The 13,920-nt window shown below is 40.0% G+C and overlaps 1 protein-coding gene across 2 annotated transcripts in view; it reads left to right on the forward strand.

The window, feature by feature from the left end:
- Window positions 1-893: 893 nt before the first annotated feature.
- The window catches only part of LOC126292223 (G-protein coupled receptor moody), a 1,247,805-nt gene continuing 1,234,778 nt past the window's right edge, over window positions 894-13,920 (forward strand). The window contains exon 1 of one of the 2 annotated variants that reach the window (XM_049986090.1): window positions 894-1,015. The gene's annotated coding sequence lies outside the window, so the exon portion shown is untranslated. The remainder of the gene's footprint in view (window positions 1,016-13,920) is intronic. The other variant, XM_049986094.1, reaches the window with a different exon arrangement.

Consider the following 13,920-nt stretch of genomic DNA (forward strand, 5'->3'; position numbering starts at 1 on the left):
GCGTTTTAGGTCTAATTTTCTGTCGCAGCAAATATCACAAAACATTTACGGTTCCAGATTTTTCAATAAAATGAGACACAATTGTACAGAAAGATATTTTAAGAAGAAATCTGATGCAAGAAAACTATGTACTTCTGTAAAAAAGTCTAGGTCAGCAATGAAATTCCATTCCCAGATTAGGAACATATGCTTAATGTCAAACTGCTATATGTGTATCCCCATAATATATTCAATTACTCACTAAAATAAAAAAAAACCTCGCTAAAATAAAATGGATGAAATCGATGGCTATCAAATCCATGAAACGCAATGACAATAAATGATACGAAATAAATCGGTTTTGAAATGCTAAATATTACGTAAATAATGTGTAAAGGCAAATGAAATTTGGCATCCTATCGTAGCACGGAAGGTGTGAAAGAATAGTGCTACCATAAGGTGTCTTACGGAGTACAAATGCACACAGAGGTTGACGCCGTTTCTCCCACTCAGTGTTCAAGAATGCAACAGGGAAATCGGCCAGAAGTAATCTCAACCACACACCGTTTAACGTCGATTGTTCGGTATTCGTCTACAGGTACACAGTCCGTTAATTGGCTTGTGTACACTTTATGTGGATCATTTACACAGCTATCAGTACAGATGGCCTAAAAGAAAGAAATAGACGTTTGTTGATATTAACCATTTCACTATATTTAGGCATTATTATGCCAACATGAAATACCAGTAAGTTTCTCAAACACTGCATAATATGTAGGTCGATTTCATGTTACAGTAAACTCTTCGTTCGTTCTGGCAGCGTTAAGAGTACTCAGTACTTATTTTGACTTGGGAAAGGGAGGCTGTTACTGTGACGTCACACGACTGAATCGCCAGTTCGAGTTACCGCAGTTTCCTATTTCCGTTAGGAGCGGGCGGTTCGAATACGCTGTTTTATCCGATTGGTGCCATATTCAACGCTTCCGTCTTCTTCCCCCCGATCGCTGTTCCGTCAATCGACGTCTTCCGGCGAAAGGTGAGCTCTTCTAATTACTAATACCTACAAAATATCTATTATAGCTCTCGTAATGGCAGTTCTGGTGTAATGATTCGTGCCTTCGTGTCGGTTAATTAACTTTGTTATCTATATTATAAGGCCACTAATTCTTGTGTCGATCTATGAGATTTAAATTATCTGAATTTTCTGTTGTACGAACGGCCGATTTCACGAAAAGGTTGTTTGCCCTGTGCCACTTCGCTTCAGTGAGAACTATTTTTCTCATCTTCCACATCGAATTAGTGTCTCTGTATCACGTATTTTGCTGAGCATGGAAGTATTGTCCACTCGCAAAATTTTGCCAAGAAAAGAATTGTTTATAATTTATTGTTGCAGAATCACTGCGTAAACGCAAATTATCTGACAGCATACGACTTGTCTGCTGGAGTCTGGAGCACCTACAATAACGAACGCCATTTGTAACTCCTGTTCTATGTTGTATTTTCTTCTATCTGTAACAGTAGTAATTTTTCAGAAGTGATTTGTTAGTGTTTTGGCTAGAAATATTCGCATGTTTTCTTGCTTGCAAAAAGTAGTTAGACGCAACTAAACGGAAAACCATGTTAACGCGATGTGCACAACGCTGTTTAACTTTTCGAGTATTTTAGCGCCTAGTTAATAATTTTGCTACCGGAGTAGTTCATGGGTTGTCTTTTATGTGACGTTAAGTTATTTATTTCGTTTTTATGCTACGATACCTTCAGCCAATCACTATGATTTACTAGTTTTTAATATTTCGTGTTTGTACCTTATCTATTAATTATTTATAATACGTTTTTTTTCGATTCATGTAATCGTCACAAGAGAGGAATTTATCATTTGTATTTGTCCGCGATGCGCTGTGCTCGCTTTGTCTATACATTTCAAAGAAATTTTAAGTGACGAATTAGATTTCTCTCTCTCTCTCTCTCTCTCTCTCTCTGTCTGCTCGCGCTCGCTTTGTGGAAAATTTAGGCTGTGTTGGAACGACGGTTTGAACTATCACACGATGGCGCCAGGCGATTAGCGTGCCGAGCGCGTTACGGAGATTACCGAATCTCCCCGAAATCTGCCATGTGCGCCTGCGCGGGGCGTTCAAATGGGGCACGCTGACAGACAAGCCGCTGCTAGATTCTCATTTGTCACCGCAGGCAGCCACAGACGTGGGGACTAGCAGAATGGAAAGCAGCGTGGGCCTACAGCTGATAGAGGGTCACTCAACGGTACAATATAACTTTAAAGAGGGCTGCAGGACAACAGCAATAGCTCTTCAGGTGTCTGAGTGAAACTGAACAATAACTCATGATATATTTTGAGACATCTATTTATAGAAGTCGTGCAAGATGAAAATTGGTTTCATGTTTTAATACTTAATTTGATGAGATACATCCGAATGTAAACCAAGAGCAAAATTTTAATGATATTCTACGTCTTTCCCGATCCCATTCTCCGGATTTCTTTCGTGTTAGTTCTCTTCTTCGTTTTCTCTCAGTCGTTCGTTCCCTCTCTCTCTCTCTCTCTCTCTCTCATTCGTTCTATCTCTAGTTCGATCCCTGTTTCTCGTTCTCTCTGTCATCCGCAGAGAGGTTATGGATTGTAGGAGAGAATTTCTGAAATGTATGCATGTCGTCAGCTCAGATGCATTTGCGGTCTGTGTAGGTCTGTTTTACTAATCGTCTGCATCATCTGTGCTGGAGCGCATCTATCGCCTATCGTATTCGGCCTTTTAATTAACCTCAGAAATAGTGCTCCAGGAGCACGTTAAGTTGCGACAGCACTGAGATGGCTTACACAATAAACAGATCAGTTGAACCTATCGATACTGGCCATCGGATTTCGTCCATGACGTAATGACTTGAGAAGAAAGGTATTGAGAAGAAAAGAATTCCGACAAAATTTATATATTTCTTTTGTTATGTGTTGGAATGTATATTGAAGAGGCAGTGATATGTACGCAAACCTACGTCTGTACCGCAAGGTGATACAAGTTGTACCTGTTAATTACCGTCTTTTGCGACTAATGTCGCAAAAGGTGGTAATTAACCTATACAACTTGTTCATCTGCAACTTCGGAAAAAAGAGGCCGGAAAACAAAGAAGCCAACATGCAAGGTGACAGCATGGTTGTCTGTAAAATAATGTAATGTTATGAGAAAAACCAAACTACTATCACGGCACATGTTTCAGAGATATTGGATTTCGGTGAGTAGCTTATGCTCGCCATTTTTATGACATCACTCGAAGCATTTGGTACTATTGATATTTTCAATAATTTCCACTAAATGCGATTTTAACCAACTGGGTCACGAAAATAACGGCGAACGAAAATTTCCGTTTTGAATTATCCATTCTTTCATCACTTAACATACGTCAAATTTTTTCCCTTTACGTTTTGCAAATCAGCTGCGAGTGTTGTGTAGGCAAAGAACAATTAGGACCAAAAATTCGACATGAAACAAAAATGTTAAAAGTTTCATGTACACCTATATGATTACTCTGCTTTGCAGAGGTTTCATCGAACTACTGTGATCATTGTTCGCTGTTTCTTTTCCCAATGAAGGTTGGTGAAACAGTGTTACCCTTTAGATCTCATTGAATTTAGGAAATCATACATCAGGATGGGTGTACATTGTCTAAGTTACTGTCCATCCTCCACAATATGGGTCCAGTGTCTTGACAAGGCACTGCTTGTTTCGGTTGTACCTACCTAACAAAATTCTCCTGTATTTATACATACTTGCAAGTAGTTCAAGTATTTAAATTAATGACGGGGTAAGCAGACTGGCGAAATCCCTCTAATGTAATTTTTGTAATGTTATCTTTTCCAAGTGGTGGCCCTCATTTCGCAAATATTTAAAGAAAGTCTTAAGTATGTGACACTATGAGCCGCTGATTGAACAGACGTTTATTTGCTAATAAGTTCTATCCAAATGCCGGCCGCTGTGGCCGAGCGGTTCTAGGCGCTTCAGTCTGGAACCGCGCGTCCGCTATGACCGCAGGTTCGAACCCTGCCTCGGGCATGAATGTGTGTGATGTCCTTAGGTTTGTTAGGTTTAAGTAGTTCTAAGTTCTAGGGGACTGATGATCTCAGATGTTAAGTCCCATAGTGCTCAGAGCCATTTGAACCATTTTTCATCTAAATGATGATCATCAGGTATCATAAAATTTTTACAGCAGTGTAAGTGGCATCTTGTTGTGGTGAAAATAAAACGATATGTATATAAAGTTTCAGGAGTTACTGCAACCAATCGCCGTTTTTTCTTCAATTTTTATTTATTCAAGACCGGTCTTGAATCCCCTGGCGATTCATCATAAGATGTGTAAAGTATGTGGGAGGCGTCATCGGTGGAAAACTACCTGTTTCACTTGATTTTTAACGATACTGGTAAGCACACATTATTTTTTCTAGAGCAGTGCCTGTCACAAGAATAAAAACAATGCACGACCCCCACAATACTCCAAACTAAATTGTATCATCGAATGATGAATCGCCAGGTGATTCGAAACCGGTCATGAATAAATAAAAATCGAAGAAAAAACGACGACTGGTTGCAGTAATTCCTGAAACCTTTAATAAGACAGTCGCAGTGTTCCAAATTCAGAATGGATACACGTTTTATATGTATATGATTTTAAGAAGGATGCCCTATTTGCTGTTGTAACATTTTGCGCTGCTGCATGGTGATCGTTTCGATGGAAATTGGTATAAAATAAAAGTTTGCTTTGTCAGCACTGTTGATTTTACGTAAGGGTGACCATCTCTAAGTTTATCTACAGTATGCAATCGTCTCTTGCATATTGCAGCTCTCCTCACTTGCTTCGTAAGAAGAACTGCAGAGAAATTTTACCTTCTGAGAGGCACCGTTTGTTGGCCAACCATGTCTCGGCACTTTGTGTTCTATCGTCAGTTCGTTTAGTTTATTATTCAACCAGAAAATAATTATGACGTGATAGCATCTTGTCGATATCATATGCATTTCCGTTTAAAGGTATTTACATATTCAGGAGAGATAATTAGACGTTAAATTTTACCTAGGTTTACATGCATAGCTTCGGACATAAATTGTACAGTTGAGCTATTGAATGTAGTACAATTAAGCTATGCTGAAAATTAGGCCTAAAATACTAATTTCCAAGTAAGATTGTCAAGCTCGTTTTTCGCATGACGTCATCAGCTATTTAGTGCTGGTATTTTTATATCTACCATATATTCTACTCCTTATCATCTGCAAAAGACGAATTTTTCTTTTTTTGCTATATTATTTCGCGTTTTTTAGCGTGTTCCTTCATGTTTGTAATGCTGTTGTCTTTTAAATCGTTGTTTGGACATGTTAATATTTGCCTCATTCACTATCTGTGTTTTTTAGTGCTGCACTAGCATTTAACTTTCTTGGGAAAATTATGATATATCCACATCCTTTAGGGCTACTGCGTTTTGGTCTGTGGAAAGGACGTTAGCATATCTTTTTTTAAACTATATATTTCGTATTTTTGATCTACGAGATTTCCTCCCACTATTGATTGATGGAACAAAAAGCAAGAATTGCGTCCAGTCTGTAACAAGAGTTGCGCAGTATGCTTCATCTCACGTGTTATTGTAGCTATGTGACCACAGTTTCGTCCTGTGATGAACTTCAGAGTGGCTTATACGAATATATCTTGAATGTTTGTCGCAGGTATGTTTCCTTGTAGCTGCAATTTTCTTACTCTGATGATGATAGTCTGTATTGTTAGAATGGCATCATCATCATCATTTAAGACTAATTATGCCTTTCAGCATTCAGTCTGGAGCACAGCACCCCTTATAAAATTCCTCCATATTGCTGAATTGTACAATTCAGTGCTAACATTGGTGCCTCTTCTGATGTTAAACATATTACTTCAAAATCATTCTTAACCGAATCCAGGTACTTTCTCCATGGTCTGCCCCGACTCCTCCTACCCTCTACAGCTGAACCCATGAGTCTCTTGGGTAACCTTGCTTCTCCCATGCGTGTAACATGACCCCACCATCTAAGCCTGTTCGCCCTGACTGCTACATCTATAGAGTTCATTCCCAGTTTTTCTTTGATTTCCTCATTGTGGACACCCTCCTGCAATTGTTCCCATCTACTAGTACCTGCAATCATCCTAGCTACTTTCATATCCGTAACTTCAACCTTGTTGATAAGGTAACCTGAATCCACCCAGCTTTCGCTCCCATACAACAAAGTTGGTCGAAAGATTGAACGGTGCACAGATAACTGAGTCTTGGTACTGACTTCCTTCTTGCAGAAGAGAGTAGATCGTAGCTGAGCGCTCACTGCATTAGCTTTGCTACACCTCGCTTCCAGTTCTTTCACTATGTTGCCATCCTGTGAGAATATGCATCCTAAGTACTTGAAACCGTCGACCTGTTCTAACTTTGTTCCTCCTATTTGGCACTCAATCCGTTTATATTTCTTTCCCATTGACATTACTTTAGTTTTGGAGATGCTAATCTTCATACCGTAGTCCTTACATTTCTGATCTAGCTTTGAAATATTACTTTGCAATCTTTCAATCGAATCTGCCATCACAAATAAATCATCCGCATATGCAAGACTGCTTATTTTGTGTTCACATATCTTGGTCTATTGTTTTCAACATACGATCCATAAATAATATGAACAACAGTGGAGACAGGTTGCAGCCGTGTCTTACCCCTGAAACTACCCTGAACCATGAACTCAATTTACCGTCAACTCTAACTGCTGCCTGACAATCCATGCAAAGACCTTTAATTGTTTGCAAAAGTTTGCCTCCTATTCCATAATCTCGTAGAACAGACAATGACGTCCTCCTAGGAACCCTGTCATATGCCTTTTCTAGATCTATAAAGTATAGATACAATTCCCTGTTCCACTCATAACACTTCTCCATTATTTGCCATAAGCTAAAGTTCTGGTCCTGACAACCTCTAAGAGGCTTAAACCAACACTGATTTTTATCCAATTGGTCTTCAAATAATACTCGCACTTTCCTTTCAACAATACCTGAGAAGATTCTACCCACAACGCTGATTAAAGAGATACCTCTGTAGTTGTTACAATCTTTCTGTTTCCATGTTTAAAGATTGGTGTGATTACTGCTTTTGTCCAGTCTGATGGAACCTGTCCCGAATCCCAGGCCATTTCAGTTATCCTGTGTAGCCATTTAAGACCTGACATTCCACTGTATTTGATGAGTTCTGACTTAATTTCATCCACCCCAGCTGCTTTATTGCACTGCAATCTATTGACCATTTTCTCCACTTCCTCAAATTTGATCCTATTTCCATCATCATTCTACCTCGAAATCTGAAACATTACTGATCGCATTTTCACCTACGTTGAGCAACTCTTCTAAATATTCCTTCCATATGCCCAATGCATCCACAGCAGTTTTCCTGGCCTGTCCAAAATACTTGTCATTTCCTTCTTACATCCTTTTCGAAGACTGCTAATTACACTCCAGAATGGTTTTCCAGCAGCTTGACCCATAGTCTCCAACCTGTTTCCAAAGTATTCCCAAGATTTCTTCTTGGATGCTGCAATTATTTGTTTGGCTTTGTTTCTTTCTTCAACATAACTTTCTCTGTCTACCTGAGTTGTAGTATGTAGCCATTTTTGATAGGCCTTCTTTTTCCTTTTACAGGCTGCCATGACTGTGTCATTCCACCAAGCTGTTTGCTTCATCCTACTTTTACACGCTACTGTTCCAAGACATTCTTTAGCCACTTCTAGTACTGTGTCCCTGTACCTTCTCCATTCCTTTTCCAATGACTGTAACTGACTACATTCAACTAACTGGTACCTTTCTGAGATCGCTGTTATGTACTTGTGCCTGATTTCCTGTCCTGAAGTTTCTCCACTCTTATTCTCCTACATATGGACCTGACTCCCTGCACTTTCGGCCTCACAATCCCAATTTCACTGCAGATTAAATAATGATCAGTGTCATCAAAGAATACCCTGAATACACGTGTGTCCCTCACAGCCTTCCTGAATTCCTGATCTGTTATTATATAGTCAATGACAGAACTGGTTCCCCTGCCTTCCCAAGTATACCGGTGAATGTTCTTATGTTTTAAAAAAAAAGGAGTTTGTGATTACTAAGCAAATACTGGCACATAAATCCATGAGTTTTTTCCCGTTCCTGTTGGCCTCCATATCCTCTCCAAGTTTACCCATAACCTATTCATACCCTTCTGTTCGATTTCCAATCCTGGCGTTAAAATCACCCATGAGCCCTTGTCCTTTACTCTAACAACTACATCACTGAGTGCCTCATAAAAACTATCCATCTTATCTTGATCTGTCCCTTCACAATGCGAATATACTGACACAATCCTAATTTTCTTGCTAGACACTGTAAAATCTATCCACATAAGTCGTTCGTTTACATACCTTATTGCAACTACGCTGGGTTCCATTTCCTTCTTGATGTAAAGCCCCACACCCCATTGTGCTATTCCTGCTTTGACTCCTGACAGGTAGACCTTGTATTCTCCCACTTCCTCTTCTTTCTCACCCCTTACCCGAATGTCACTAACAGCTAAAACGTCCAGCCCCATCTTACTTGCAGCCTCTGCCAGCTCTACCTTCTTGCCAGAGTAGCCCCCATTGATATTAATAGCTCCCCATCTCATTACCATTTGTGTGCCAAGTCGTATCTTAGGAGTCCCTCATTTGTCAGTTAGAAGTGGGACTCCGTCACCTCCATAGGTGCGAGGCATTTTGCTCTGAATGTTGCCAGCATTATACTTAAAGTACCAGGGAAGCAGGTTGCTGGCCTTACTTGCCCCGAGTCCCATTGGGTTTTACCCCTATCGGTTGAGGGACTAACCGGTGGATTTGGTAGTCTTTGCCGTATGAGCACAAAGGTGACCACGACTCAGAATATGTCCGAGATGCCCAGCCTTATTCCAAAGTAACTGGTATCCCGACTGTCGGGACCACTTACTTGGCCACTCATACTTTGCCTGTGGTTCATGAACTAGGACATGACAACAGGAACCAACACCATGAACCAGGTTAGAATGGCAATCAAAAACAAATCATTGAAACAAACAATTGTCAACAACATAACTGAGACGTAAATATGCAGTAAAAAGTGTGTCTAGGCTTCAGAAATTCAGTATTATCCAGAATTCACAACGAGAACGAAAACCTTAACCTAAGGTTGTTAAAAAGACCATATAGCATATTGTGTAAACAGCAAGACGACACCAAATAGTTTTCCAAACCGTAGCTTCACAAAATTTTACCGGTTATCACAGGACATTTTAAACATGAAAACAATTACACCACCACGTTTAGCAGCCGACTATGAATAAAGAACAAAAAAAGGCTCTGAGCACTATGGGACTTAGCATCTATGGTCACCAGTCCCCTAGAACTTAAAACTACTTAAACCTAACTAACCTAAGGACAGCACACAACACCCAGCCATCACGAGGCAGAGAAAATCCCTGACCCCGCCGAATAAAATACAGTTCAGGCCAACTACAGCAATTGCAAGTGTGAAAAAAAATTGACCGTATGTCATTATTTTTACCGGAATATACAATTTAAAGGTTATATTCTAAACAAAAATTCAATTTAGATGTTGTCCTAACACCCTCGTGTTCCAGATACCATGCTATATTGAGTTAGACTTACGGCTGATTTCTATTGACAATCACAGGACACACATAATGTGAAGTACGTATGGAATTTAGGTAACAGCGAAATCTGATGCCAAGATATTCCTAATCTTCATAACATTTGCAAGTTACATTTCAGAAACAAACACGAAAAATTCACTGAACGTGCTTCAAGTGTGGTGTAAAGTGTTTGGGGATTAAAAAAAAAATTGTGTTCTCGCAAGAAGGTGGACCCATTTTAAGTCGTCATTATTTCCTGTAAGTATGGAAACAGAGTTTAAAATTCCGTTATGAATATAAGCTCATCGTGGACTTATGGCTCCTAATACAATATTAAACAGAACAGTCTTGACAGCATAAAAACGCTTTTATTCGTCTGTGGTGACCGGTTTCGACCCGATGTGGCTCATCTGCGAACCACACGCGAGTGGCGATGTGTGGAGAAACAGGAACTGTGGATGCCGGCTGCAGGGTGTCGCTGAGACAACTGGTGTTCGGTAGTAGCGTTTTTTTTTTTCACGGGACTTTAATCTATTAAAATCGCTCAAAATAATAGGTTTGTGAAATAACCAACTTTTCGGTTTTTTAATCCCTACTATTTCCTGTGACAAATGTAGAAATTGAACAAAGATGGAAAAAGTTTTACTCTCCCAGCTTCAAGATACAGAGAATAAAAATATTAACTGAAAAAAGGCAAATAAAAGGAAAGATAGTCCACCCACCGTTCACTGGTTTTTCTTGAAAAGTGAAAAGTGGTTGAATACTGCAAAACATCAAGCGTATTCTCATGTTAATTCTAATTTCTTGAAGCTCTGCTGAAAAATCGCGTCCTTGCATTACTAATAGTCAGTGCCAAAGCATGAAAATTGATGTTGAACAACTATTCTTTGTGTTACTTCCTGCGTTTTCGAGGTCTATAAGGAGATAAAGGTATTAGGTAACCTTGCATTTGGAAACTGGGTGCACTCAGCGACTGCTATGTGACTTATAAATTACACAGTGTAGCAATCAGTCGTCCTCTTTTAGATTTTATTACGCAATTCTAGATTTCGACTAGTAGCTAGCCATTCTCAATGCATTATTTTTTATTCTCATTGCACGTAAGTCCCTGTTGTTCGGGCGTCAGTCACAGTTCTTTGAATACTATAGTACTCCATAATACCATAGTAATACTATAGCATTCAAAGAAGTTTGACTGACGCGCAAACAACAGCGACTCACATATACTGAGAATAAAAAACAGCACATTGAGAATGGCTAGCTACTAGCCGAGATCTGCCTTTGCGTAATACAATCTAAAAAAGGACGACTGATTGCTGCGCTCTATGATCAGATAAACGTATATTACGTAGACAAAAGCGGCATACAAGGTACCGGTACTTTCTTTCTTGTATTTTGTAATATGAATCAATTTTTGTGAAGTTTTCAATTTATTATTGTTGCGTTTTTTATTATTTCATAGATATGGGAGACAGATATTTGATCTTTGATTGTTACATCACATTGTAAAAATATTTGCAGACTAGGGTTAGTGCCATTGTGCAATACAAGATATATTCTCTGGCGACTACAACGAGAAACTACCGAGCAGACCAAGGGGGGTGGGGTGGGGGGGGGGGTCAGATCTCCCCACACTGCACCTGAAGCCGCGACTCGTGGGAACAGGGACATTGTTGTTTCAGAAAACCTGTACCAATTCTTGTGCCAGGTTTTTGTTGCATTGTTATTAAAATAACACTGACTGCTTTTCCGATTTTCTGAAATAACTCAGTATTTCAAACCAATGCAAATTTTACGAACGAAAAGTACTCCATTTGTAAAGAAGGTTTATTTAAAAACGAAAACGTTTAGCACTCCTGCTGTGGCTAATTGGTATTACCGGTTTTGTACTCGGTTTTAGTAAAAAATTATAAAAAGCACCTCATACACGAGACCAGAGAAATACTGGAAAATAACATTCAGAACTAAAATACCGGAACCGCTTTTAACCGAGTTTCACAACCCTATTGCTGGATGGTATTCACAGTTACTGTTGCGTGCCATCGTCTTCACACGTCATCACTCGAGTGTTTGAAAATGATCCATATCGTGTCAAAAACACTGGCGAATAAAAGTGCTCTTACGCGATACGGACTGTTCTATTGTTGTTGTGGCCTTCAGTCCGGAGACTGGTTTGATGCAGCTCTCCATGCTACTCTATCCTGTGCAAGCTTCTTCATCTCCAAGTACCTACTTCAGAATACATCCTTCTGAATCTTCTTGGTGTATTCATTTCTTCGTCTCCCTCTACGATTGTTACCCTCCACGCTGCCCTCCAGTACTAAATTGGTGATCCCTTGATGCCTCAGAACATGTCCTCCTAACCGGTCCCTTCTTTTTGTCAAGTTGTGCCACAAACTCCTCTTCTCCCTAAGTCTATTCAATACCTCCTCATTAGTAATGTGATCTACCTATCTAATCTTCAGCATTATTCTGTAGCACCACATTTCGAAAGATTCTATTCTCTTCTTGTCTAAACTATTTATCGTCCATGTTTCACTTCCATACATGGCTACCCTCCATACAAATACTTTCAGAAACAACTTCCTGACACTTAAATCAATACTCGATGTTAACAAACTTCCTTTCTTCAATAATGCTTTCCTTGCCATTGCCAGTCTACATTCTATATCCTCTTTGCTTCGACCACCATCAGTTACAGTGGTCCCCAAATAGCAAAACTCCTTTACTACTTTAAGTGTCTCATTTCCTAATCTAATTCCCTCAGCATCACCCGATTTAATTTGACTACATTCCATTATCCTCGTTTTGCTTTTGTTAATGTTCATCTTATATCCTCCTTTCAAGACACTGTCCATTCCGTTCAACTGCTCTTCCAAGTCCTTTGCTATCTCTGACAGAATTACAATATCATCGGTGAACCTCAAAGTTTTTATTTCTTCTCCATGGATTTTAATGCCTGCTCCAAATTTTTCTTTTGTTTCCTTTACTGCTTGCTCAATATACAGATTGAATAACATCTGGGAGAGGCTACAACCCTGTCTCACTCCCTTCTCAACCGGTGCTTCCCTTTCATGCCCTTCGACTCTTATTAGAGCTGCCATCTGGTTTCTCTACAAATTATAAGTAGCCTTTCGCTTCGTGTATTTTACCCTTGCCACTTTCAGAATTTGAAAAAGAATATTCCAGTCAACATTGTCAAAAGCTTTATCTAAGTCTACAAATGCTAGAAACGAAGTTTTGCCATTCCTTAATCATTCTTCTTAGATAAGTCGTAGGGTGAGTATTGCCTCATGTGTTCCAACATTTCTACGGAATCCAAACTGATCTTCCCCGTGGTCGGCTTCTACCAGTTTTTCCATTCGTCTGTATATAATTCGCGTTAGTATTTTGCAGCTGTGACTTATTAAACTGATAGTTCGGTAATTTTCACATCTGTCAACACCTGCTTTCTTTGGGATTGGAATTAGTATATTCCTCTTGAAGTCTGAGGGAATTTCGCCTGTCTCATACGTCTTGCTCACCAGATGGTTTGTTAGGCCTAGCTCTCCCAAGGCTGTCAGTAGTTCTAATGGAATGTTATCTACTCCCGGGGCCTTGTTTCGACTCAGGTCTGTCAGTGCTTTGTCAAATTCTTCACGCAGTATCATATCACCCATTTCATCTTCATCCAACTCCTCTACCGTTTCCATAATATTGCCCTCAAGAACATCGCCCCTCTATAGACCCTCTATATACTCCTTCCAACTTTCTACTTTCCCTTCTTTGCTTAGAACTGTGTTTCCATCTGAGCTCTTGATTTTCATGCAAGTGGTTCTCTTTTCTCTGTTCTGTATAATCTTTTATTACTGTTCATTGCCATCGCTACTATGCCCAGTACGTTTACCAAGATTTTCGCTTCTGTTCTTCCATACGGCAACCTTCGTGATCTTCTGAGCGTTTCGACTGCAGTTATATCGATACATGACCGCTACGCTAAACTAGCTCCTCAAGTATGGGAAATATTCTCATTAGCATATGACATCGCCGCCCCTGACCAGCATATTCCCGTGTAACGGCGGCAGTTTCGCCCGCCCAGTGGTTTGGGGATGCAGGAATAGGTGCGGGATGTAGACATCAGGTGTACCTCGTAGCACCCACCATTCTGCGGGAACGGGGACTTTGAATGCGGCGGGCGCTAGAGACGTGAACCTCGCAGCCGGCGTCCCTACAAAAACACCGTGTGCGTCTCTCCCGCCCGCCTCGCCCTGTGTGGTCGTTAC

The sequence above is a fragment of the Schistocerca gregaria genome, chromosome 9 (assembly GCF_023897955.1).
Source record: "Schistocerca gregaria isolate iqSchGreg1 chromosome 9, iqSchGreg1.2, whole genome shotgun sequence".
NCBI classification, from domain to species: domain Eukaryota; kingdom Metazoa; phylum Arthropoda; class Insecta; order Orthoptera; family Acrididae; genus Schistocerca; species Schistocerca gregaria.